General features: G+C 39.0%; 1 pseudogene; it reads right to left on the bottom strand.

The window, feature by feature from the left end:
* Positions 1–909: 909 nt before the first annotated feature.
* On the bottom strand, positions 910–10,595 carry LOC114559396 (interleukin-1 receptor accessory protein-like; annotated as a pseudogene).
* Positions 10,596–24,643: the final 14,048 nt, after the last annotated feature.

Raw genomic sequence — 24,643 nt, 5'->3', positions numbered from 1 at the left:
AGGCCCAACAAGATGATAAAATGAATGGCTGTGGATGCTGGGAGGGGCCCATAGAGAATGCCTTTTAACAGGGCCAAGAATTTTGCTTGTGGGTTTATCACAGCTTCCTTTCTCCGCAGTGCTGTGGAGATCTGTCTGGCAATGTGAGACTTATCACAGCTTGTCTGCCCCTCAGCAAGTTGATGAGAACATCTGACTGCAAAATGTAAAATCAAAACAATAAACTAAAAGACTAAAAAGTTAACCCAGTTACAATTGTGTGAAATACCTTTACTGGGAAGCTCCACTAAAGAAAAACAGTAGGATATTAGTAAATATAAAAGACTTAAAATAAAATATAACAAATTATAAATAGAAATAAAAATATATAATATATATATATACATATATATAGTATTAAATATGAAATACATTCAAGGCAAATATACAGTTATACCTTTATACCACGTAATAATTGAATACAATATCAAACACATGTATAAATGCAGATTTAAAAGTACTGGTACAGCAGAAACAGACACAAAAGAGAATTTCTACCACAATGACAAGTTTATAATGTCTGCTGCCAAAAAGGCCTATTTACTCAATGAGATGTGTTCAACAGGTGTGGGCAGAGTGATGGAAGATCTGCAGTGCTGGGGCTCACCAGGAGTGGACATTACTACACTAAGGCTCTGCATTTTCTGATATATGTGGTAGGGGTGAGGGGGGTAGAGGGATAGGGGAAATAAGTTATCGGGGTGGAAAAGGGATGGAGAACAGTTATTTCCTGTGAGTAACAGGATCTTCAAAAACTATTTGAGGGTAAATTGGAAACACAAGAAAGCTTTATTATGTAAAGTGCTCTATAAATAGAATGTATTATTATTATTATTATTATTATTATTATTATTATTATTATGTAGCATACTAAAACAATTGATCTGTTATATTCATTGTAACTAAACAGTTATCATACTGGATTGTCTGAGGTAAAAGCCTTTCTTTTGATGCACGCTGCAGGGAAGGTAGGTAATACTGCAGCTGCTTCCAGAAGGAGGAGGAGGGCGGCATGGAGCTTATGCCCTTCCAGGTGACACAGTCTCCAGCCTCGCCAAGAAGCTGTAAGGCCTCTGGTAACGAACCTGAGTTTGTCGCTCCACAAGGGCTTCACGGATGGCACTCAGCAGGTCAGATCCTAGACAAGGAGCTGCATGGGTGGGAACCAAAACCACCGTGTGACCAGGCTCTATACAGTCCAACACTGCCTTCCTTACAGCTGCAACCAATCAGAATTCAGATTATATATATTATTAATATATATTCATTAAAGGGGTGGTTCAGAATTTTGGACATAGGAAATCATTTCCAAGTTAGCCAGTGTGTTATTTATCAGTGGAGACCGTTTTTAACATGTTTAATCCAGTCCTTCTAGTTGTAGAGTTCGCTGGTGCTAGGCTAGCACAAGTCAACAGTATCTGCTAGCCTGCCATTAAAAACAGTCTTACCTACTCCACAGAACACCTGAGGCAAATAAATTACAATGCCAGACTATTGATGTAAATGTCTGTGTTGATAGAATAATGTTAGAAATAAAACTATCCTTGCATCTCAATAATCGCATTGCATTTTGAGGGACTAGTTTCTCAGCAGTGGCGGAATTTTACTTTGCTCCGGTTAGTAGTACTATTAAGTATTAAACAGAGAAGCGCACCGGCGGAGACTCTGCTCAAGTGGTGAATGTGTAGTGTAGTTTAGACAGACAACTTTGAAAAACCCCGCAATCTAAAGGACCACAAGTCACTGACAACGAATGTGGTTCCATCCGTCTTTCCAGATGCACCAACAGCTACTGATGAACAGGTAATAACTTTTGGTAGGCCACTATAGCAAATAAAGCTAGCCCCTTTCGTAAGGTTAGCCTACCGGCTACTGAGAGATTCCAGAGACTGACAACGTTAGTGGAGATAACATTACAATTCAGTGCATTGTGTTGATTCCTTCGTGCAATGTACTCTGCTTCTGTAGCAATAAGTGACAGCAGCACATAAATAAACTTGCGTGATTGTCATGTAAACCGGTAGCCTAGGTAATATCACTCCGCCGTTGCTGTAGCCTATGCCTGGGGTCTTCAATGTTTTTTAAACCAAGGACCCCTTAACTTAAACCGAGACGGAGCAGGGACCCCCTACTACATATATTGTATAAAATGAAGGTGCATAATAAACTGGGCCCTACAATTACATGTAGGGCAGCCTAAAGCCTTTTTACATACCTTTTTTTGCATAGAATACTAAGCTAAAAAAAAACAACTAATACCTTAGTGACTACCTTACCTATGGGACAGTAAGCCTATCATCAGTGGGGATTTATATTTGCTAATAATATGTTGGATTCATGTTAAGACTTTTTAATTTTTGAAAAGAACATTTCAAACATTATTCTATCAACAGACATTTACATAGATAGTTTGGCGTAATTTTTTTGCCTCGGGTGTTCTGTGGAGTAGGTAAGACTGTTTTTAGTGGCAGGCTAGCAGATACTGTTGACTTGCATTAGCCTAGCATCAACGAACTCTGAAACTAGAAGGACTGGATGAAAAGTGTTGAAAACAGTCTCCACTGATAAATAACACACTGGCTAACTTGGAAATGAGGTCCTATATCCAAAATTCTGAACCACCCCTTTAAGATTTTCGGGTAGATTCTCTTTAGAGTATAACCTTTAATACGTACCTTTCCCCAGTAAGACGTCACGATCAAGACAGAGACTGTAACCAAACCTCTCTTTCAAAACATTCTCTCTTCTCTTTTCTGTCATCTTCATGTAGTCCTACGTCTGTGTTGCTCTTGTAACAAATCAAAATGGCATCATAGCTCTTTCCATCTAAGATAACAAAAACAAACAAAACAAGCTTAGGTAGAGACAACATGGCTGTCTGCTTTTACCCTGCAGTTCTGGGAACAATATGCACCTGTTACGCAAAATGTTATTCAAAACATGAAACATTTATTCCACCTGAGGTGCTGGGATAGCAACAAAGAGTGCGTCGTAGAAAAACAGCAATGTCCATTTTCAGCTTCATATACAGAACAACTGCTACAACGATCACCACCACGACGCACACAATGCCAAGAGCGAGGGAGAGTGAGGAAAAGGATGCTGTAGGGACAAAAAGGACAAATAACTCCTACAAATATTCATTTAAAGTAGCAAACGCCATATGAAACATCCCTGTAATTTGAATGTGTCGATTAGAGATGTGTTTATTAAGTACAATTTTAGTGTATCCCAGGGTCATTAGTTGAACTAGTCTGAGCTTTATGATAGTAAACTGAACCCAACACTGCTGGAAAAAACAATATACAATAGCAAGAATAGGAAAGCCAAAGATGTATCTATCCATCCATCTCACATACGTTTTTGGGCCAAGTTGATGGTGACAAAGCCTGAGTGTTCGGATACAGATTGCAGTTTACAGGTGTAATTTTTTGATAGATTCTCCTCTGACACTTTTTTAAAGACGAGAGATGCTGTCATCTTTAATTCTCCATCATTATTTTCCCTGAAAAGAAAAGGAAAGGACAAAGGTAAACTCTGATATGTGTGTGTGTGTGTGTGTGTGTGTGTGTGTGTGTGTGTGTGTGTGTGTGTGTGTGTGTGTGTGTGTGTGTGTGTGTATATGTGGCTATGTATAACATTTGCACTCCCAACCCTATTTGTGAAAGCTGGTACATCTGTGTGAAATGTTTACCTTGTCAAATTGTAGAAAACTGGTAAGCTGTTGTCCGTTTCCACGAATGATTTCCCACTTAACCAGAATACCTGATCAAAGTCTGAATAAATAACAGCTTTACAATCAATCACCTTTGGTGAGCCTAGAAAAAGCAGAGTTTACACCACATTTAAAAGTAGTAGATTAGAAAGATAATAAATGCTTATACTTGTATATCCAAGTGTGTGTATTCACGCTACAAGATTGAAGCTCACCCAAATCTACAAGAAATACATGATTATTCTGTGGTTCTGTGATTGCGGCATCTTTCAGATGTTTTTCTGTGCAAAAAAAAAAGGAGAAAACCCTTTCATCTCTATTCTAGCATATAAAGATAAACATACTGAAAACAGTGCTGATTTGCTACCCTTTGGTTGGACATCAAGCACCACTGTAAAGGTCATCTTATATATTTGACCATAACACAGGTAAGATCTGGTACAGGTGTAGTTCCCATGATCATTCTCTTCCACACTTGAGAAGTAACTGTTTTTTGGCAATGACTCGCCCTCCTACAAGATGGAAAATTTATTAAATTCATGAAAATCAGCCTCAAATAAAACAAAACTCCACTCTCCCTCCAAACTGTGGTATGCTTAAAAAAATATTTTTTAAATGTTTAAATCTGATGGGTTACAACATGCAGTCAGAAGTCCTGACCACATTTCTGGAGCTAAAATATCATACGATATATCTGCTGTGCATACCTTGTGCCATATAATGCCGTTGCTGGTAATATTCGGGATGTTTGGAGCAGGTATGTTTACATCAGGGCAACGCAATGTGCAGGTTTCTTCTGTGTAACATGTTGTAGGGTACTGGGTCATCTTTTCATACTCTCTGGACTGTGTTGTGAGAACTGTCAGCCTGAACCAGGTGCTGGCATTCCTGCCATGTCATCAAAGAAAAGATTAATATGAAGGTTTCACTTTACATTTGAATCACAACCACTTACAATGAATGTGAAAGTAGAGACGGCTTTAAGGATCCGTTTGCAAATGACAAATTTTTCTCTTAGCCAGTGTGCCATTTCTACATCCCGTTTGTTTTGGTATTATTTGGCAAGATCTGTATGTCTGTATATACATCACCACATTATAACAGCCCTTTAATGGCATTTGGTTTGTGGCTGACAAGGTTTCATGAATTTCATTAATTTGAAGCAGAATGAGACCTGCAGTTCTCCCTCTTCCCTCTCTGTCTAGCTCCTCCTATCAAGCGAGCATGGGCATGAGTACCACTAATCATTAATTTCATACCAATGGCATGCCGGTATATAGCAGCAATTCTATGAGATTGACCGTTCTGTTTGCCCTTTGAGATGACATACTGTGATTAGAGGCTCTAGTTAGCTACAGAAACATTAAATTGAATCAGCCCCAGCCGTAAACTAGGGTTAGCAGAAAGCTAAACTACTGTTAAAGGTCCCATGGCATGAAAATTTCACTTTATGAGGGACCACTAAGGTCTATATAAAAGCATCCAAAGAGCACCACATCATGGGACCTTTAAAGATTTTATTTGGCGTTGAATAATACATTTCGAAGGAGACCTAGATAATGCAATATGATCCTTTATTCAAGAGATCAAAATTAGGTCTGCAGAGTAACGAAAGTTAATACAGGGTCAGATTCTTATATAGGCCTATAGGTCGTCCATCCTTCTCTCCTCCAATCAAAAGGCCTTGGCATTCCCCACGGAAAACACTTCTGTAGGGTTGAGATAGTTTTGCATTGCCAGACCTACCTTCACAGCGCTGCGGAAGAAGGTCTGGCTAGTCCACACATCATGGGAGAAAAACATGCTCTGGTTTATTGGCATTTCTTTAAACCAATCACAATCGTCTTGGGTGGCGCTAAGTGCCGGACTCAATGACGGTGGCTCTGCAAAATAGGCTCGGGAAGGAACTTGTTTTGGTGGAACATATGTAGGCCTGCGTATGTTTTAGTAATGCAAGAGAAAATACAAATTCGGTCTCGATTTACCCTGCAGAGATCGGAGGAGCAGTTAACCATAGTCCTCATAAATCGGCCAGAGTTTCGAATGCCAACGCAAAGAAAGCGGAAGGTGACGTAATGAGGGACTTGCGGCGGAATTTCCGGCGGCACCTAAACAATCTCGAAAATGAAACGTCATCGATATAGACTAGGGTTCAGATAATCTTGCTCGTCCACCACGTTTACCCGGTGTCTCCTTATTCGGAAGGCAGCAGTAGGCGGTGCCATAGCTTCGGCGTTATTTTATTTTTCTCTCTCTCTCTCTCTCTGAAATGACCTGTGATTGGCCAAAGTCTCCCTTGATGACTAGATTTCCTTAAGCCTGAAGATAGAGCCCAATGACGCCAAAGATAAACTGCCTACCCCAACTTTAAGATATAACTTCTAATAAAATGACTAATGTAAAACCTCATCCGTCAGTGATTTTAGCAGCATCTAGCCAAATAATCCCTTAGGAGTAAAATGTGTTTGCATGCCTTAACTTTACAGTTTTGTTCAATGCCAGTCTCAGGAAGGAAACACATGCATGTTATTAACTGTGGTTTCTGTGGAAATGTAATAGAGGAATGTTTAGGTTTATCAATTTGTTTGTACTTACCCTTGAGTGCATGAGTAATTCCCCTGATAGTTTACAGAGGCAGTAAGAATCATAAGGCTCCTCCCATGAACCAGTATACCCATCTGCCTCTGCTCAGCTGATGACACGTTGTTGGTCAGATCCATGTCCTGGGTGGTGTAACTGGTCCAGATCAGTTTGGCATCACCATGATCATACCCTCCGTACCGGGGGCAGTAGAGCGCCACCATCTCACCTTCCTTGACATATATCTCTCTGGGTCTCCGGGAACACACACCTGCAAAGTGTCACACATTTTATTTAATTTTACTTTGTAAAACTAGAACTTTAGGTTACCAGGGTAACCATAATTATCTGTTAACCCAGTGAGGTATCTCATTATGGGAAGTGCCCTCAGGCGTGACTAATCATGGAAGCTCCAATAACACCACGTCTGTCAGAAAACAGCCCAATCATCTTGAGGTGATGCAAGCTAAAATTAACCTTGACGGTTAGCAGAAAATATAACGGACCCCCAACTCAAAAGTAACGCAATTACAGTAATGTATTCGTTTTTGCCGTAAAGCAGTAATATAACGCATTACTAATTACATTTTGGTAATATTATACCCGTTACAATCTCAGTAACGCGATTTACGCAACATTTAGTCGTGTTTTGTTTTTTTAAGAATTCACCAACAACGTGAAAAACATTTCTTCACAGGAAAAAAAAGCCTTATTATTATTTCCTGTTGCTGTATTCGATGGTTGAGATGACTGCAGAGACAGATACATCGCGTGATGGACATTATTTCCAGTAGTTATTACGCTGCGTTGAAGGGAGCTGTCCCGTCACTATTCCATGTGGTCTGGGCCAGAAGCAGAGACGGTATGGACAACATCTGTGTCCATACCATACAGACATACTGTACAGCCAGAGATACTGCTTTACGGCAAGCTCTGAGTCACTTCCTTTGTTCTCTCGAGGCATTGACAACACAGCTAACAAGTAAGGCTCTACCTGTCAACACACATGCTTGAAAGAGGTTTGCTAATGTTTTAAAGACCACGCCGAAATATTCACTCTGACATTCTGGTTCTGCTTCGGATGCCGTCAAGCGGGAGCTCCGATTGTAATCAGTCTATCACTGACCAATCAGCATTCATTAGCAGAATGCGAGCGTGTTATGGGCAACAACGACTCAACCTGTAAGAAATCGAAAGGACATAAGTACTCGTTCATTCAACTTTCGACCTATAATCCATGTTGAACTTGCAAAAACTACAATCAAATCTGAGATTTCTCAACGACTATCAGGCGAAAGAGACAAATTTAGCCGTCTAGCTCCACAGAGTCCCATTCATTTTGCACTGGACCACAATCACCCCCAGTGGAACTCTGGTGGAACTGCAACCAAATTCGGTACGATGGGGCTGAATAGGGAGTGGAAAGGCTTTCCGGGTTTGACGTGAGCCAACACAGCCACAATAGAAAACAACAACATGAGCCTGAGCAAATATTTCTTAAAAAAAAATCCACAAATCCTGACACCAGATCCACAAAAATCCAGACATCAGGACAGCTGAGGAGCTTGTTTCATCTATACAAGAAAGAAAATGTGAATGGCACGGGCGGCGGCGCTTAAAAAGTGGGTTAGGCTGGCCCATGCTTCCATGATTGGTCACGCCTGAGGGAGCTTCCCATAGTAAGCTATCTCACGCGGTTAACAGAGAACTTGAACTTGTTTGTGGAAATTGAGAAGGAAATTTCAAAGTTATCATTGTATGCTCAAATGGTCACTGAAATGTGACTGGTTAGTCTTGTAATCAAAATATCTGTTAATGGACAATATACTGCTGCTAACCAATCAGAGCCTTTCTTCAATTCTGAATGTACCACATAAGACTAAAAAGGAATAGTTAGACATTTGCCACGTATGCACTTACCAACCAAGAGTTAGATAAAGATTGACACCACTCTCATGTCTGTACGGAGAATATGAAGCTATAGCAGGTTAGCTTAGCACACGGCTGGAAATAGGGGTTATGTGCGAGAATAATTTTTGACCGAGTGCAATAAAGATAAAATCTTGTTGTCACCATGAAGTTTCCAGGCAACCATCAGAAAGTCGAAGAAGTTACCGCATCTAGTCCCACAAAAAACTCCTTGTAAAACCACAAAATTGTTATTTTTACTTCAGTTTTTGTACAGATAAGTTTTGTAAGACAAATATGTATGCTTAGCTTAGATAAACATGTCCTACTCACGTCCACAGCTACAAGTTTGTTTTGGACCACATTTATCACAAGATGTATTGCAAAAGCAAGGCGCGCAGACTCACCAGTTTGTGATGCAAAGATGTGAAGATGCAGTGACTGATATGAGAGGTTGTAATAACTGAGTTGTGGTTGTACTTAAAACATTTTTTATTTAAGTAAATGTAAAAGTAAATGTAAATATCATTTTACACATTTGTGAATGAATACACATTCAGATAATGTGTGAATATTTTATAATAGTGAAAATGTTAACATACAAGTTCAGATTTTTGTTCTACAAGTTCTCACAATGTATTCTATAAGTGCTCTAAATCAAGTCTTAAAGCTCTTGCATTTAGCTCATATTTAGCTTGATATAGGCTATTTTGCCCTTTGTTAAACATTATCATTATCATGAGTTTGGGTGACACATTCTGACCACATCCCAATTTAGTGGTTGCTAAATTAGGGAATTGGTCAGCTTCTACGGAAGTATTCAGCACTGATGAGGCATTGTTTTATTTGGCACGTCTTATAACCATGGTTATTTCACAAGGATTGTTGATATTTACCAGCTGCTAAAGCAATGCTGGTATTGCTCCCCTTGTGAGTTTGTGTGTGTGTGTGTGTGTGTGTGTGTGTGTGTCTGTGTCTGTATGTGTTATCATGCAACATGTGATCTGGAAAACACTGACTACCACTAACACAGAGGCGGTTTTGAGCACAGTACATCGCCAGGTGTACCTGCGATTTTATCACGGCCCAGAATTACCTACTGTATTAGACAGATGAATTTATTAAGATTCAAGATTTATTTTTTGTCAGTCCCGGCTCTATAAAACAATATTTCCAAGTAATATAATAATCAATTAGCATGACCTGAGCCCATTTTAAGATTGTAGTTTGTCGAGGTCAACCTAGTTTTAAATACTTCCAACTACATTACAGTATGGTTCGGGCCCCCAAAGGGTCACTGGATAAATCTCAGAGGTAATGGAATGATAATGGGCGTTGTCCTGTTAAATAAATCTATATTATTTTTTTGACTTTTTATAAAATATAGGATCATTTTAGCTGTCTGGTTAATGATTTAATAATATAAGATAAGAAATTACTCTTTGGTGGAAATGTAAACAATTAATAGATATCTAAAACGTGAGAAGGACACCCCCCCCACACACACACACACACACACACACACACACACACACACACACACACACACACACACACACACACACACACACACACACACACACACACACACACACACAGTAGCTAGTAGCCAAGGAGGACACTGAAGATTAATAAAACATGATGGACTCTTCAGAAGAGGTCATTATCTTCACTCGATTTTCTGTGTGCGAAAGTCACCGGATGACAATCTTCTGAACAAATAGCCTACCGAGAGAGTTGTGTGGAGCTGATAATCTTAATTAGTTTTGTAGCAACTCATTTGGCAATGGCTTGAATGTAACGGACGTTCGTTAATATTAAAAAGTTACACACTAAAGCTTTAATTTGTGTTATTTTTTGAACTTATAGGTTTTTGTGTAAAATCTTAATCTAAAAAGTAAGTAACTAATTACTGAGCTACTTCTATTAAAATAAGGCAATTAAGTGAAGAGTAGGCCTAGAATATTTTCTTCTGAAATGTAGTACAGTTTAAGTTAAAGTGGCATCAAATGTAAAAACACAAATGTAAAAAAGTATTGGCTACCTCAAGTTTACATACTACCAATGTCTAGGCCTATTTATTAATAGTGTATTAATGTAAGGACTACACATTTAATAACACCTAATGAAACAAGATTAGTTGAGAAGTATCCCCACTTTGAATGTTAAATATTTACAGGACATAGAGTCTGGATATGCCTGTCACAACAGATTTACACATTATTCAACCTGTCTAATGACATACAGTGGTGGAAAAAGTAGTCATTATCATACCTGTCCATAACGTCACGAGAATCAGAAGTATTTTCACAGTCATGATGAGAACAAAGCACATCCAGACGAGTGCAGTGTGTTCTTATAAACTCCTTAGTTCAGTGGAATTACCCGAGAATTGAAACTAAAAAGGAGGAGCTATTACATAACCAGTTTTTTCACAGTCACTTATGTAAGCACATACGTCGCCACGATGTATTGGCGATGTAAACAAAATGCGGCGGGGGATACGTAGTAGATTGCTCGTTTGCTCACTGGCACGACGTCCCCGGGACGTATCGTAAAGCTGCGGGCTCATATACATCTTACAGATGCAGTCTCAGGTACATCTTCCTGACATCTGTTATACGTAGTACAGATGTCAGGAAGATGTGCCGATCAAATGATCCTGCATAAATCCATTTAACAAAACTGGTCAGTACAGGTCACACAAAATTACTTTAAATATCTTTACTAAATTGAATTGCTAAAGTAAGATAGATAAACCATACACAATTACTAATAATAATACATTTTATGCTTTTCAGGGTAGGCCTATACTCAAAAGACAATTTACACAAGTTCAAATCATTATAGAAAATAGCACACTGTAACACATTAAAAGCTAGCTAGATTTGGGGATAATTATCCTACTGTGGTCTAAAGGGCTAATGTACAAAAACACTACCTTGTGTTGTCTTCCCGTCAACCTTGAAAAAAGAAAATTAAATTTTTCTTCTACACATTTTCAGCGCTACGTCCCATATTTTCTGATATAAAACAAAAATTGAAAACGGGTCAATTTGACCTGAAGTCAACGCAAGGGTTAAAAGCTTAAACCAGTGCTTTTTAAAGTCTGAGACTGTGGGCTTTCCCTCAGGCAATAAAGAGCTGGGTCACTCGCACGTTTCCTTGGAAAGGTGTGCAACGGCTTGAGTTGTGTTTTCTCTCGTTTGGTGGGTGTGTCTCTCGATTATTAGCTGTGTAGTGGGTGTGTCTCTCGATTATTGGCTGTGTAAACGTCACTTTCTCAATTTTGTTATGCCTATGGGATCATGGTAATGTTATTTGAATCCAAACACTGAACAATTGAGCCAAGAATAACATTTATTTATTAAGAAAATTCATTATTTTTCTTAATCTGAAATATTACGCTGAAATATATAGTATTTCTCTCTTTTGACTACACACTCGAGCTGTATATCACTGCTTCACAACAGCAGTGTGTATATGTTGGAGAACAAAAACTAATTGTCACACTATACTGTCCACTGTCTATCATAATGTAAATTATTTCAGTAGCAAAAAAAGGCTGTCCCTGCTACAGCCTCTGCTCCAGTCTGTTGCCAGTCGGGGAAGTCCTTGATGGCCGGCTTCATACTCAGAAAAGTAGGATCCCTCAAAGGTGCTGCTGTGACAAGAACAAAAGATTTGGGTTTTGTGCGTTATTCGACTTAGTATCTCTAATACATTTTTTTGTTTCATCTCCCTTTGTTTTTAAGAAGTGGTTGAGTAATATATATTTTTTTTGCAGATGTGAATAGAAGATCGGTTTCATCAAGTAGAATATGGCAAGTCAAATGTCGTTAACGTAGTTAAATTCTCTGCTAAATTTTCCTCAGAAGCTCCAATTCAGCCTTTAAAGTGCCCATATTATGAAAAAAAAAACACTTTTTCTGGGATTTGGGGTGTTATTTTGTGTCTCTGGTGCTTCCACACACATACAAACTTTGAAAAAAAATCCATCCATGCTGTTTTGAGTGAGATACGGTTTCTGAATGTGTCCTGCCTTCAGTCTCCTATGGCGTTTTTCCATTACATGGTACCTACTCGCCTCGCCTCGACTCTACTCGCCTCGACTCGACGCACTGTGCGTCCCTTTTCCATTGCAGATTTTAGTACCGCCTCAGCTTGGCTGGTCGTCATAGCGACTGCCGTGGGCGTGGCTTGGTAGCGTTGCATTTCCCCCAAGGGGGTAAGCTTTGCTTCAGAACGCGAACCTCCGATGGCGCCATTTTGTTGCTACAAAGCGATCACCTCTTGTTAGCATTACACTGACCGCCATTTTTTTTTACGTCACTTGACTGTAAAAATAAGCTAACGATTGTGTCATAACCAAGTGACTTACTGTCGCACAGTAGAGGAATTACCATACAGTACAGGAGAAGCTCGCAGGCAGTTTCGACTTACATTAGCTGTTTAGGTTTAATTACTAATGTTAACTAGCATGTTAGTTAGCAATAATTAGCCTGTGCTTATGTTATCTCCTTACATATACCTACACTCTCCGTCTCTGTAAGATTGGAAATGATTGAGATTTCTCTTGTCACAGCTACCAGAAGAGTTAAGACTTTCAGACAGGTTGCTCACATCACATTTACGTTGTCTCTGTCAGTTGGAGGCTGCGCAGTAAAGCAAGTGATCACCGGAAAAGTGCTTCTAATAGCCTTCACTGGTCTCCGTCCAGAGCAACGGGGTCTATTGGTCCATTGTATTTATGTCAATGATTTCCCCCGACTCATTTCCTGGTTGTCCTTCTCCGTAAACAACATTCCTGCTCCAGATTTCCCACCATGGTCAGAAAGAACAGGGGAGACACTTGTTTCTCTCACTATATGACTCTAGAGTCACTACTCGCTGCGGAGCAAATCGCCAGCACTCTCTCACTTCTACCTCTTTTACCAGCTCCCCACACACACACGGCGACTCAACACACACACCAGCGCACAAGTATAAACATCAGCAAAAAAACACCGCTGGCTAAACTATTGAAAAATGCCGTCCGTCGCTAGCAATGCAGTGATCAGTGACGATTCTTTCCGACCAATCTGTAGCCTGTCATATAAAAAGGTTAATCAGTAAATCGCTTTGGACAAAAGCGTCTGCTTTGGCCTGTTGAATAACAGATAGGTAATAGATGGACAATAATGTCACCAATAACATGTATAACTGAGGGTTGCCCTTTTCATTTTTCTTTCCACATAGGTTTAAATATTAAGCTGTTAGCCTACACCATGCCTAACAATCAATTGTAGGTGCCCAAAGGAAGTATTACACAAGTTCATTTGAATTGTATAACTAGAAAACAGATTGGGTCCAAATATAATCCCTGTCAGCTACTGAATTAGCAAACAATGCCGTCTCTGAAGAAACAGGACCCTAGGATATATTTCGGAACTGTATGAGATTGTGCTAAAATAAGATGTCACCTGTTAGTTGTAATGTTGTTATTTAGTCATACCAAAGCTAACATGCTTTGTACTGTGCCTTTTTATTTTTCTAGGACCCGTCCCCATCCTCCACTTCGGGGACAGCAGCAGAGACAATGGCCATTAAGCCTAAAGTTCAAGTCCAAATAGGTAACCCAACTGACACACTGCAAATCAATACATGGCATGACTTCACACTATAATTAAGGTTTAACAGTAAGCAGTAGCAAAGAATGCAAAGCCCTCAAACGTTGTGTAATACCTATATTGTCATATTATTATTTCAATGAACAGATAAGCAATTCATTTGTGATTTATTGTATATCTGCATAGACTTTTTCTGTTTTGTTTATGGCCTGAGACAAGTTACTTGTGTGTGTTAACATATGTGTACTGACACTTTCACATAAAAAAACACTTTTATGATTGTGATTACTGTATGGTATTAACAGGTCCAGTGATTTGGATCATGGGCAGCAGCTACATTCGTCGTGGGGAAGAGAGGGCCAGAGAGACCATGGGGGCCAATCTTGGCCTAGCGGCCAAGGCTCACTGGTTTGGCTGGGGTGGACTTCGATGGCACGGACTCCTTCCTTTCTTCAACCGGTCCCTTAGAGGAAGAGCAGCCCCGGATATCCTGCTGATTCACTGCGGCGGGAACGACTTGGGATGCAGGAAGAGCATCGATCTCGTCGCAGCGATGAAGCAGGATCTGCAACATCTCCATCGGCGTTTCCCTCAGATGATCATCGTGCGGTCTGACATCACCCAGAGACGTCGGTGGAGATCGGGCCATCCGGGGAAAATTGACAAGTCCCGTAAATGGGTGAACGGTGTCATGGCTACCTTTGTCTTGGGAATGCAGGGGGGTATCGTGCATCACCCTCAAATTGAATTTGACAAGTGTGAACTGTTTCTTAGGGATGAAGTTCATTTATCCACTAGGGGTAATGATATTTTTTTTAAATAATTTAGCTGAAGGCTTGAGAGTCTTAATCCAGTAGGGGTGATACTGGATTAAACCTCTCAACATGTTTTTAATATGAAACAGTTAAAGAATGTTACATTCTTTTGGGGTTGTGTATGTGCATTTTGTCTTTAGATTAATACGTCATCACTTGGGTAGATTTAACACTGTTCAATTGTCACTGCTCTTGAAACAGAAATGGTTGGTGATTTTATTACTTATGTGGTAGAACTTTATAATGATATATATTCAAAGTCAGTGGCCTACACAGTGATTATTGATAAGGGAGGTGTCAAGACACCTTTAGATTAGATTTGATTATATTTCTCTTCAATGTCATTGTGCAGTCGTTGATGGCTACCTCCTTGTTTATCAAAGCGACCCCATGGATGTGGTTCAGCTCATCAAGCACAGGCAAGGAGGTGTCGGTAGGCTTCCTCTGAACCTGCTAGTCCGTGTGGACAGAGACCTGTAATGCATCCTGGAGAGGAATGGGGTGAACAGTCTGGTTGAAGTAAGATCAGTCTTTGGCGATGCTGTGCGCCTTACTCAAGCATTGTTTGCCCTGGATGGCCTCGATGGAGGGGTGTGAGGAAGCAGTGATGTGTTAGGCAGTTTTCACCGCCCCCTGCAGTACGTTCCAGTCAGAGGCAGAGCAGTTGCCATACCATACTGTGACACAGTTGGTGAGGATGCTCTTGATGCTGCAGCAGTAGAAGTTCACCAGGATCTATTACACCTGTCAGCAATGACATAATAATAACATAGCTGAGAAAATAATTCAACTCACTTAATTGCTCTGGTCTGATAGGTGGCTGTAAACATGTTGGCTAGAAAAGCATATAATACAGTAAACTACAGATGGTGTCTGTGTTATCTAACTTAACTTTCTTCACCTTTATTCTTCAACTTCTCTGTCCTCAATCTGAGTTAAAAGTTCTTTCAGACTTATCAGGGTTTGTTACTGGAAAACCTGGAAACAGCAACCACCAACATGTCTGAAAAAGAGAGAGGATGACCAGCATCTTGGCTTTAACTCTCAACATCTAGCCTGGCTTAGTTAGAAGCCCACTCACCACGTCAAGGTGCAGGCTGAGAGTGGGACACAGGACATTTTTTTACTAGAAACTTTAAAAAAATGGGTCAAGTTTGACCCAGAGGACAACAGGAGGGTTAAAATGGAAAAAAACATTCAACTGGGCACTATAGCTAGCTAGTGTATGACTGAGTACAGCATGTAGACAATAGAAAAATACTTTTTGATGTGGGAAAGAGAGCAGCTTTGAAGCATTAGCGTTTTACGTTAGCTTGATGTAGGTCTGGCTGTCTGGCTACACCGATTAACCTAGCTAACACAGCTGCACATAATGCTACTTTTAATACCCATGAACGAATAGTCAGGCTTATAATGATGATTCAAATAATCATAATCTTACATTATACGAAAAGAGACTGTGGACTTACCTAAAAAAGCTTAACTTGGAAGAAAAGCCTTGTCTGTTAGAACACATGTATGCTACACAGCAAGACATGTTCACACGAGGGCAATAAGCTAGCAACAAGTAAATTGAAGTAAATTGAGGAAGATGAAATTCAAAAAACTTAAACAAACAGTTAACACACTGAATTAACAAAATACCACCTATACAATATTTGTCTTGAATGATGATCAGAACTTGAAGTTTTCCAAGGTCGAAGTCTCTCCACAGTCCACGGCTCTCCAGAAAAATTGGCTTTGACTATTGCCAAGGGGTTGTCATAAAGCGCATGCAAGCTGACCTCGAATGAACATTAATGTGTGTGTGTGTGTGTGTGTGTGTGTGTGTGTGTGTGTGTGTGTGTGTGTGTGTGTGTGTGTGCATTTTTGAAAATCAAATCGTATAATATAGTAATAATATAAAACATATAAATATATTATAATAATATTATAATATCTTACGCTATAATTACAATATGACATCTTACATTAAAACATTCTTGGCCTGACAAAAGTGGCTAGAATCAAATTTAAAATATACTTTTTTGATTGGAATCGTTTGAGTAGCCTGCAGTTTCTTGGTAATGTAAAACATTTCACCATATAACATTCCAACACATAATTGTGAGTTGAGTTGGGAGATATGTGTTAAATCATGTAAGTTAAGAAAATAAATCATGGTCAAAAACACTTGAACAGAACGTTTTTCCTTATTTCACATTATGTTAGACAGGACACCTTGTAGATGGCTTCGACCATGATGAAAGGGATCACATTCATCTTCAAGCACACGGATCTGTAAATAAATAAAGGAATAACGTTAACCGCAATTGGCTTTAAGACGTTTTTTTTCTCCATTGCCTGTATAATTTCCCCATCCCCTGTGTAGCTATTAGGGGTGTGACGAGACGCTTACTCCACGAGACGAGACACATCACGAGATTGGGTTCACGAGAACGAGACGAGACAAGATTTTAAATTTTTTTTTAAAGAAATCCTCAATGATGAAATATATGAATGGAAAATAGTTTTTTTATTCAACTGAAAAATCACAAAATGCAAAACAATTTAGGTGCCTTTTGAAATCAACTATTAATGATGAATGTTATTTAACTTTTTTTTTACTATTTTAATGAATCATATGCAGTAAAGGACATGCAAACACTGCAAAATGTTTTGTATAAAATCTACCAACTGGCTTCTGCCCTGTGAAATCTAACTCCTTTCCACAAATCGAACATAAAAAATAAACAGTATAAATAAAATAAATGTGTAAACAACAGAAAATGTTTAAATGCAAACAGTAAGTGTATCAATAACCAAAGTACTGCTCTCTCAAAACTACAAGTGCAAACAGAAACAATTTTTTTCTATAAGATAAACTACACAGAACAGCCTAAGATATGGTCATGTTATTTTTCAAGAATATAAGCATGTCGACTATTTCTGGCAGCAGTTGAGACCTTTGGGCAGTAACTATGTCTCCTGCAGTAGAAAAAACACACTCACTTGGAACTGAGGTAGCAGGGATGGAAAGGTATGCTTTGGCAAGTGGAGACAGCAAAGGATATTTAGGAGTTGCCGAAATCCGACATTTTCCACCACAGAAAATGGCCTCATATCAGCTGCAATGAAAACGCCTAACGTCCCTCGTTATTGCCGTGGCTCTTGCACTTACCGGTGGCAGAGATGCAAAGGCTTTTAGAGTTGTTTGGCCTTTTAATGTTTTCGTCGCGGGTGCTGTAGTTGGTAGAGAGCTGTGGTGGTGCTGTAAGTGTTTTTGCATAGTGCTCGTGTTAGCCGCGGTATACGGCATTTTTTTCTTACAATATTTACATATTGTGTTCGTCTTGTCTGTCACTCTTTCGCCGTTTATTATTTCCGCAGGAAAACCAAAATGTTTGCACACAAATGATTTAAAAGTGGCAGGGGGATCTTCAATAGTAATTTCACGCTCCATCACGCTGACATCACATCGCCTCACGAGACAACTTTTCACCTCGACGAGAAGTCTCGTCACGTTTTAATCTCGCGAGATCTCGTAAAACGAGATCTCGTCACACCCTTAGTAGCTATACCTCTTAACCCTCATTATTTAACAACATATACATTTCTTAAAATATCATAGCCTACGTGTTCGTGGATAAATGTTACTTCATGTGAATTAATTTGCTACATATCGAAGTATGAGTAATTCTAATCCATCAAAACGTTGCTGAAAACTGAAATATTATATATAATAAAGCTGAAATATTTTGTTCCGATGCTTTTCATAAACTCTCTATGGGCTTCACCTTCTCACTTGACTGCATGCCTCCACGCCCACCCGATTGCCTGCGAGTTTGGCTTATTGGCTTCTCCCTTCCTATGGCTTCTCCTGGCAGTACGGTAATTTTTCGACTATGCGACAGTAAGTCGCGTGTTTATGACACAATCGTTAGCCTATTTTCACAAAAACATCTGCTACGGAATCATAACGTGAGGTACAAGGTAATGGAGCCTTTTATACATTTTTGTGTTTCTGTAGAAATAAACAATGGACAAATAGAGTCTTTAAACGCTTCAGATGTAAAGTTATTCGCTGTCAAGTGACGTAAAAACAAAATGGCGGTCAGCGGAATGCTAACGGGAGGTGATCGCTTTGTTGCTACAAACCCATGGGAGGTTCGAGTTCTGAAGCGAAGCTTACCCCCTTGATCTGAGCTACTGCGCATGTGCGAGTGCAATCAAAGATAGTACAGAAGAAGAAGAAGAAAGAGGTCTCACTCTGTAGCTAAAACAGAAACCAGGTGAAAAGAGGATCTGCAGTAGTGAGAGAGAGCTGTGCAGTACAACAAAAATATGGTGTTTTTTGAAAATGAAACCATGTAAACCTATTCTGGTACAACCTTAAAATACAGTTATGAACCTGAAAATGAGCATAATATGGGCGCTTTAAATATAATTGAACAGTAAGGCCATTTGGTCAGTAGGGGGCGCTGCAGTCTGTGCTGTTTACGGTAGAAGGGATACAGCTACGGTCAAAAGTTACGTAAAAATCCCGCAAAATCTAGACTAATATAATAATATATTGGTTATACTTTCACCCAGGAAAACGTGTTTCATTCCTCTAGAGTTTAAATTCAAACCACGATCTGTTTCCTGAACTTAACTAGTCATTTTGGTGCCTAAACTTAACTGTCGTCACCGTAGCTGTCTCCCATCTAGCCTCAACCACTGTTAAAGCGCCATTCTGACAATATGTATTTAGATCACTTTGTAAATTGTCCCATAAAATATACCATAACTTTCTCTCTAAAAGGGCTAACATCAAGGTTTCATAGTAATCACAATTATTTAAAAAGTATATACTTTTGATACCAAAGGTGCCATTTTATGCTTTACTTCCTAACCCCATTTTCAATTACAATTTTGTAAACTTACCACAGATGATTTGGCAAAGAAATGACTGTGAATTAGAGTTGTGCCGATCGTGATGGCTGGCCGACATCAGGATGGAGAGCCACCATCGTGATTTTATGTGTGAGCTAATATTGCGCATCTGTTCATGTGCGCTGCAAGAGTTATGTTTCTGTTTATTGAGTGCAAACATAACCAAGAATGTAGTTTAAACTCAGTAATGATGGTATCTGTCTCTGCTGCTGATGCTGCTGCTACCAGGCAGTAAGAGTGCTTAGGGCCATCTACAAATTACAACACCGAAAAGAGATGCAACAAAAATATTTATTAATTTAACTTTTTTTTTTAAGTAAGTGCTGTAGTATAACTAGCAGGAGACAAGTTATAATTGAGGTAAGTTTGGAGACATTACCTTATTTAATCATTAAATTAATAAATATATTTGTTGCATCTCTTTTCGCTGTTGTAATTTGTAGACTGCCCTAAGCACTCTTACTGTCCGTTAGCAGCAGCAGCAGAGACGAGAAGCCAACAGGCAAGTGTTACTTACATACACTTCTGGTGTACTTACAAACTTTACAATCCATTGTTTTATGAGTGCATAACCTATTTGTACTAGTGTAGAAGTTTGGTATCATTTCGGGCATTATTAGTGGGGTAACTTTCGAGATACATCACTGGATCCATTAGCCCCTGCGCTAAGCTATTCAGCTGATAATGCTACTCTACGCTAACTCTCCCAATGTTCGACCCAGGTGAAAAAAGCTTCTGGGGGGGTGTTTGGCTCAAGGTCATGGTGCAAAGGACCCTAGGGTGAAATTACTCCGAACCATCACTTTAATAATACGGTATTCACAGTATTGCACAGAGGAGTTATTGATATTGCATAATAAGGTGTACATTGATGATGCACATGAGTAAATTGTCAGATAGGGTGCGTGTGGTCTATTGGAGCAGTGTTGATTATAAAGTCTGACAGCAGCAGGAAGGACGTGTGGTATCTCTCCTTCACTGCACATTAGGGTTACATTTGAATACAAAATGTAACCTAAGTACAACTTCCAAAGGGTTAAAATATTTACTGTTGATAGATGGATATGATTTAATAATAGTTTATTACCTACCCATTTCAAAGTCTGTGGAGGTCTTCTTCTTTGGCTTCCTCTTCTGGAATCATTAGTGCCTCTTCCTCTGAGCAGGCCAATTCAGCAGTGGTCGTCAAATCAGTTTTCAAACTCTTTCCTCTTATCTGAAAGAGATTTATATATATATATATATATATATAGAGATTTGGATTACATGTGTGTAATTTGCACTAGGCAACAAACTAATATGACAATAACATACCTGGCTCTTTTCACTTGTTGATCAGGCTTATACACACAACTATTATTGTGGTATGATTTCCTTTATCTCTGCACTGCTTTCTCTCCCAACTCCTGCCCACGTTTTCTGATCTTCCACTATACATCATACCAACATAAAAACAGACACAATATGTGAAAACTACTATCAAAAAATACTGCTCTTTTGTGAGGATGCAGTATTTTTAGTATTGCAAACTACTGTTTTGCAATGAAAACGGTGTATTCCTGATATTTTGTAGAAGATGGTGATATTCTTAGACAAAGAACTACCTTTTTAATGAGGGATAACTAGTGAAAAAAACAAGCAAACGAACATCAACTAACAGTTTACCAAAGTTACCCTTGCTATAAACATGAAATGGAAAAGTACCAATCAAATTATTGTGATATTGATAATTGTATTGATCTCAAAGTCAAATCTGATTCAATATGTCCATAGAACGTGTTTAGTCCCTGTTAAAGCCGATTATAAACCGCTAATGTATTTATTACATTGCTACTGTATTTCTAGGTTTATAGTGTATTTGTATTGCTTTTTGTATTTTAGGGTGCCTGTTAAGACCTGGCTAGGGACAATAGATGGAAACTAGCATTTGTAGCTAACTCTGGCTTGTTTACAGCAAGTAATTTGTCTGTTGATCAATGAGTTGTCCCTATCAAATAAATAAATAAATAATGTCAGTTTTAGCTATGTAACGTTAGCTAGGCTTATGGTCAATTTAGCTTAGAGCTGGGCGATTTTTTCCCTTAAAAAAATCTATAATCTTTTTATAAAAAACTCGATTTACGACTCGATTTCCCCCCCTTCCATTTAAAACAAAATAACTGCGAACTGTAAATATATTTTAAAAATATATATTTATTGTATTTAATTAAAGTGCATCAACATAAACAAAATTGCACAGGCAAACCCTTTCTCTAAGTGAAAAGTCACTGCGCAGTGTGCAACAAAGATTGTTAAACATTCAAATTATTTATACTGTATTTGGACTGAAAAAAATTTAAAAAATCAATTTTTTGAAAATATGAATCGATTTGACCTACCAACTCGATTTTTAAATCAAATCGATTTTTTTCCCAGCCCTAATTTAGCTTCAGCAAAAAGTAAAACATAAAGTTAAGTGACTGGACAGTAACTACATTAAGCTAACGCTAGCTTGCAAGGTAAATTGTTTTTATTTAAGTAATCAACGTTAGTGATCTATCAGTAAGAAAATGATGGTAACCTGGTGACGATGCCCATTGGGGTGTTTTGAAGGCTAACGTTAGCCAACGAAAACGGGCACCATCTAACTTATGTTTTATGACCGTTGGCACTCCAAACCCCGTTTTCAAAATCAGTTGTTATCCAGATTTAATGTCGAGTGTACAGAAACAAACCACATTCTTACCAGCTAAACTGTCCTAAAACAAATTTTACATAGAGTTATTTTGTTAATAAGCAGGGTAAAAATAAAACATTATAATCACAATGTAATAAGTACGAACGTTAGCCTGCCATTAGACGGCCCCTGAACCTCTTCACCTTTTTTAAATATGATTTAACGTTAGTTGGCAGATTAGCTGGCGAGCTAGCTAAAGCTAAATGCCAAATTTACCTTGACATTTTGATTCTATAACAACTCTTCAGCTTTAAATGTTCCCAGTTGAGGTTCAGTTCCATTTAAGCCCAAAAAAATCAAATTAACCGATATGAGAAAAGTATGGTGCGGCACTCAGTTACTGTTTGCTAGCTAAAATGAACATTAAGGGATATCGGGTAACGTTCAATTAGCTAGCTATCTAGCAGCCTAACATTAGCTAACGTTACTGGCCTGTACTGCAACTAGGGTGACCACCTGCTAATAAGCCCAAGGGGGGACAAGGGGTATGTTTCTGAGGGACAATGTGGGACACTGCCTGGCGCGGCGGTGCCCCCACCCCACGGGCAGTAAAATGACTTAATGTGTTTTTACACCAAATGGGCTCTTTTTCCAGTATTAATGTGTAAGGTAGGGTTGATACGTTATTCAAACAAAGAGAAATACTTCACTATTCACTTACTTTATTATTTTTTTTTTTTAACCTTTTATAGGCTAATGTTATCAGGCAATGGATTTCACCCTTGGAAAATGTATGAAATTGAACATGTTTGAAAATATTGGTTGGCAAATATGTAAACATCTTTTTAAACAAGAAAATTATGTTGATTTAAGAGAATCAGAAATCACTATTATAGCTTTTTTAACAGTGATTGGCTGGCCCAGCTTGTTAATAGCCAGTGTAAGGTATGTTCATTTTAGCTTCTAGTTTGTTAGATGGCACCAACATTTGGTCTGATCATAACTGGCCTGGCAACTCAAAGGCCAAGGTTTTGCTTCCAGATTGGTTTGGTGACTTATGATGTGGGGGTCTGAATTTTTTTTAGCATTAAACACTTCATTTTCTGCATTTTGGTGAATTTTTATGCACCTATTTCTACCTTTATCTTTATGTAAAGGGAAACATTAGGCTACAATCCAAATATAACAACATAATGGAAAATATTGCAGTAAGGCTGTCAGGAATTCTGTATTGCTTTCATCTATTTATTCTCCTTTAGATTGACTTATATCTGAGTCAGCACACATGTACCTTAGGCATCATTTATTCTTCCCTTTTTTGCATCTTTTGTTGGGGAAGTAACCTCCATAAATGTGCATATGACAATTATTCACCTCAGTGATACATTATTCATTTAATTTATTAATAAACCTCTTGATTGTAATATTTCAGATGATTGAGCAAGATTTCTACTCATGTCCAAAACTTTGTGCACATTCAAAATATAACTCATCCCATCTGTGCTCTCTGAGATTTGAAGGAGTCGTGATATTTTGTGAAAAAAATAAAGTTATAATATAGGCTATTACGAGAATAAAGTCACTATATTTTAGAAAATAATCTATAGGCTACCTGCACCGTAGTCTGCTGTGCATTACGTGATTGCTCTGCTGATACGGTAGATCTCAGACCTCCTGAAAGACACAGCCCCGTTTGAAACACAGAGCCCCGTTTGAGACGTTTAGGGAAGTGGCTGTACGCTGCTAAACATCGGAGGTGGAAACCCGAAACTTATGGCAGAAATACACGGAGCTCAAACACGAAACATCTGCCGCAGCATGTCCACAGCAGAGCGCATCCATAAACCTGAAGCTGCGCAGCTTTTTACAGCGAGAGTGGACACTAAGCGACGTCCGGTTTCATATTTGTCAATCAACTTTTCAAAATAAATTTGGGGTTACACTCAAAACATTCGGGGCTGAACCCCCGGCAAAATGTTTGATGCTGAAGGAGACGGAGCTGAGCTCCGGCAGGGTGTTTTGTGGACCTGAGGAGGGGGAGCTGCGCTCCAGTGCGCTCCGGCCCAATTTAACCTCTGCAACACCTTTCAGCCACAAATATTCATTTCCCCAGTCTTTCTTGTACCCACACCTTCTCTTTTTAATTGATGGCGGTGCCTCAGAGTCAGACTCAGTCTCAATTGGCTTGTTTTTTCCCATTGACATATCCCCGACGCATTTCCTGGTTCTCCGTCTCCGTAAACAACATATCAAAGAGATAGTTAACGTTTACTGCTCCAGATTTCCCACCGTGGTCACAAATATATGACTCTAGAGTCGCTACTCGCTGCGGAGATAATCGCCGTCACTCTCTCACTTCTCCCTCGCTCACTAGCTCCCCACACACACACATACTCAACACACACAC

This window comes from Perca flavescens, chromosome 1 (genome assembly GCF_004354835.1).
Source record: "Perca flavescens isolate YP-PL-M2 chromosome 1, PFLA_1.0, whole genome shotgun sequence".
Taxonomy (NCBI): Eukaryota; Metazoa; Chordata; class Actinopteri; order Perciformes; family Percidae; genus Perca; species Perca flavescens.
Note: the sequence above shows the minus strand (reverse complement) of the source record. Positions and strands in the feature narration are given on the sequence as shown.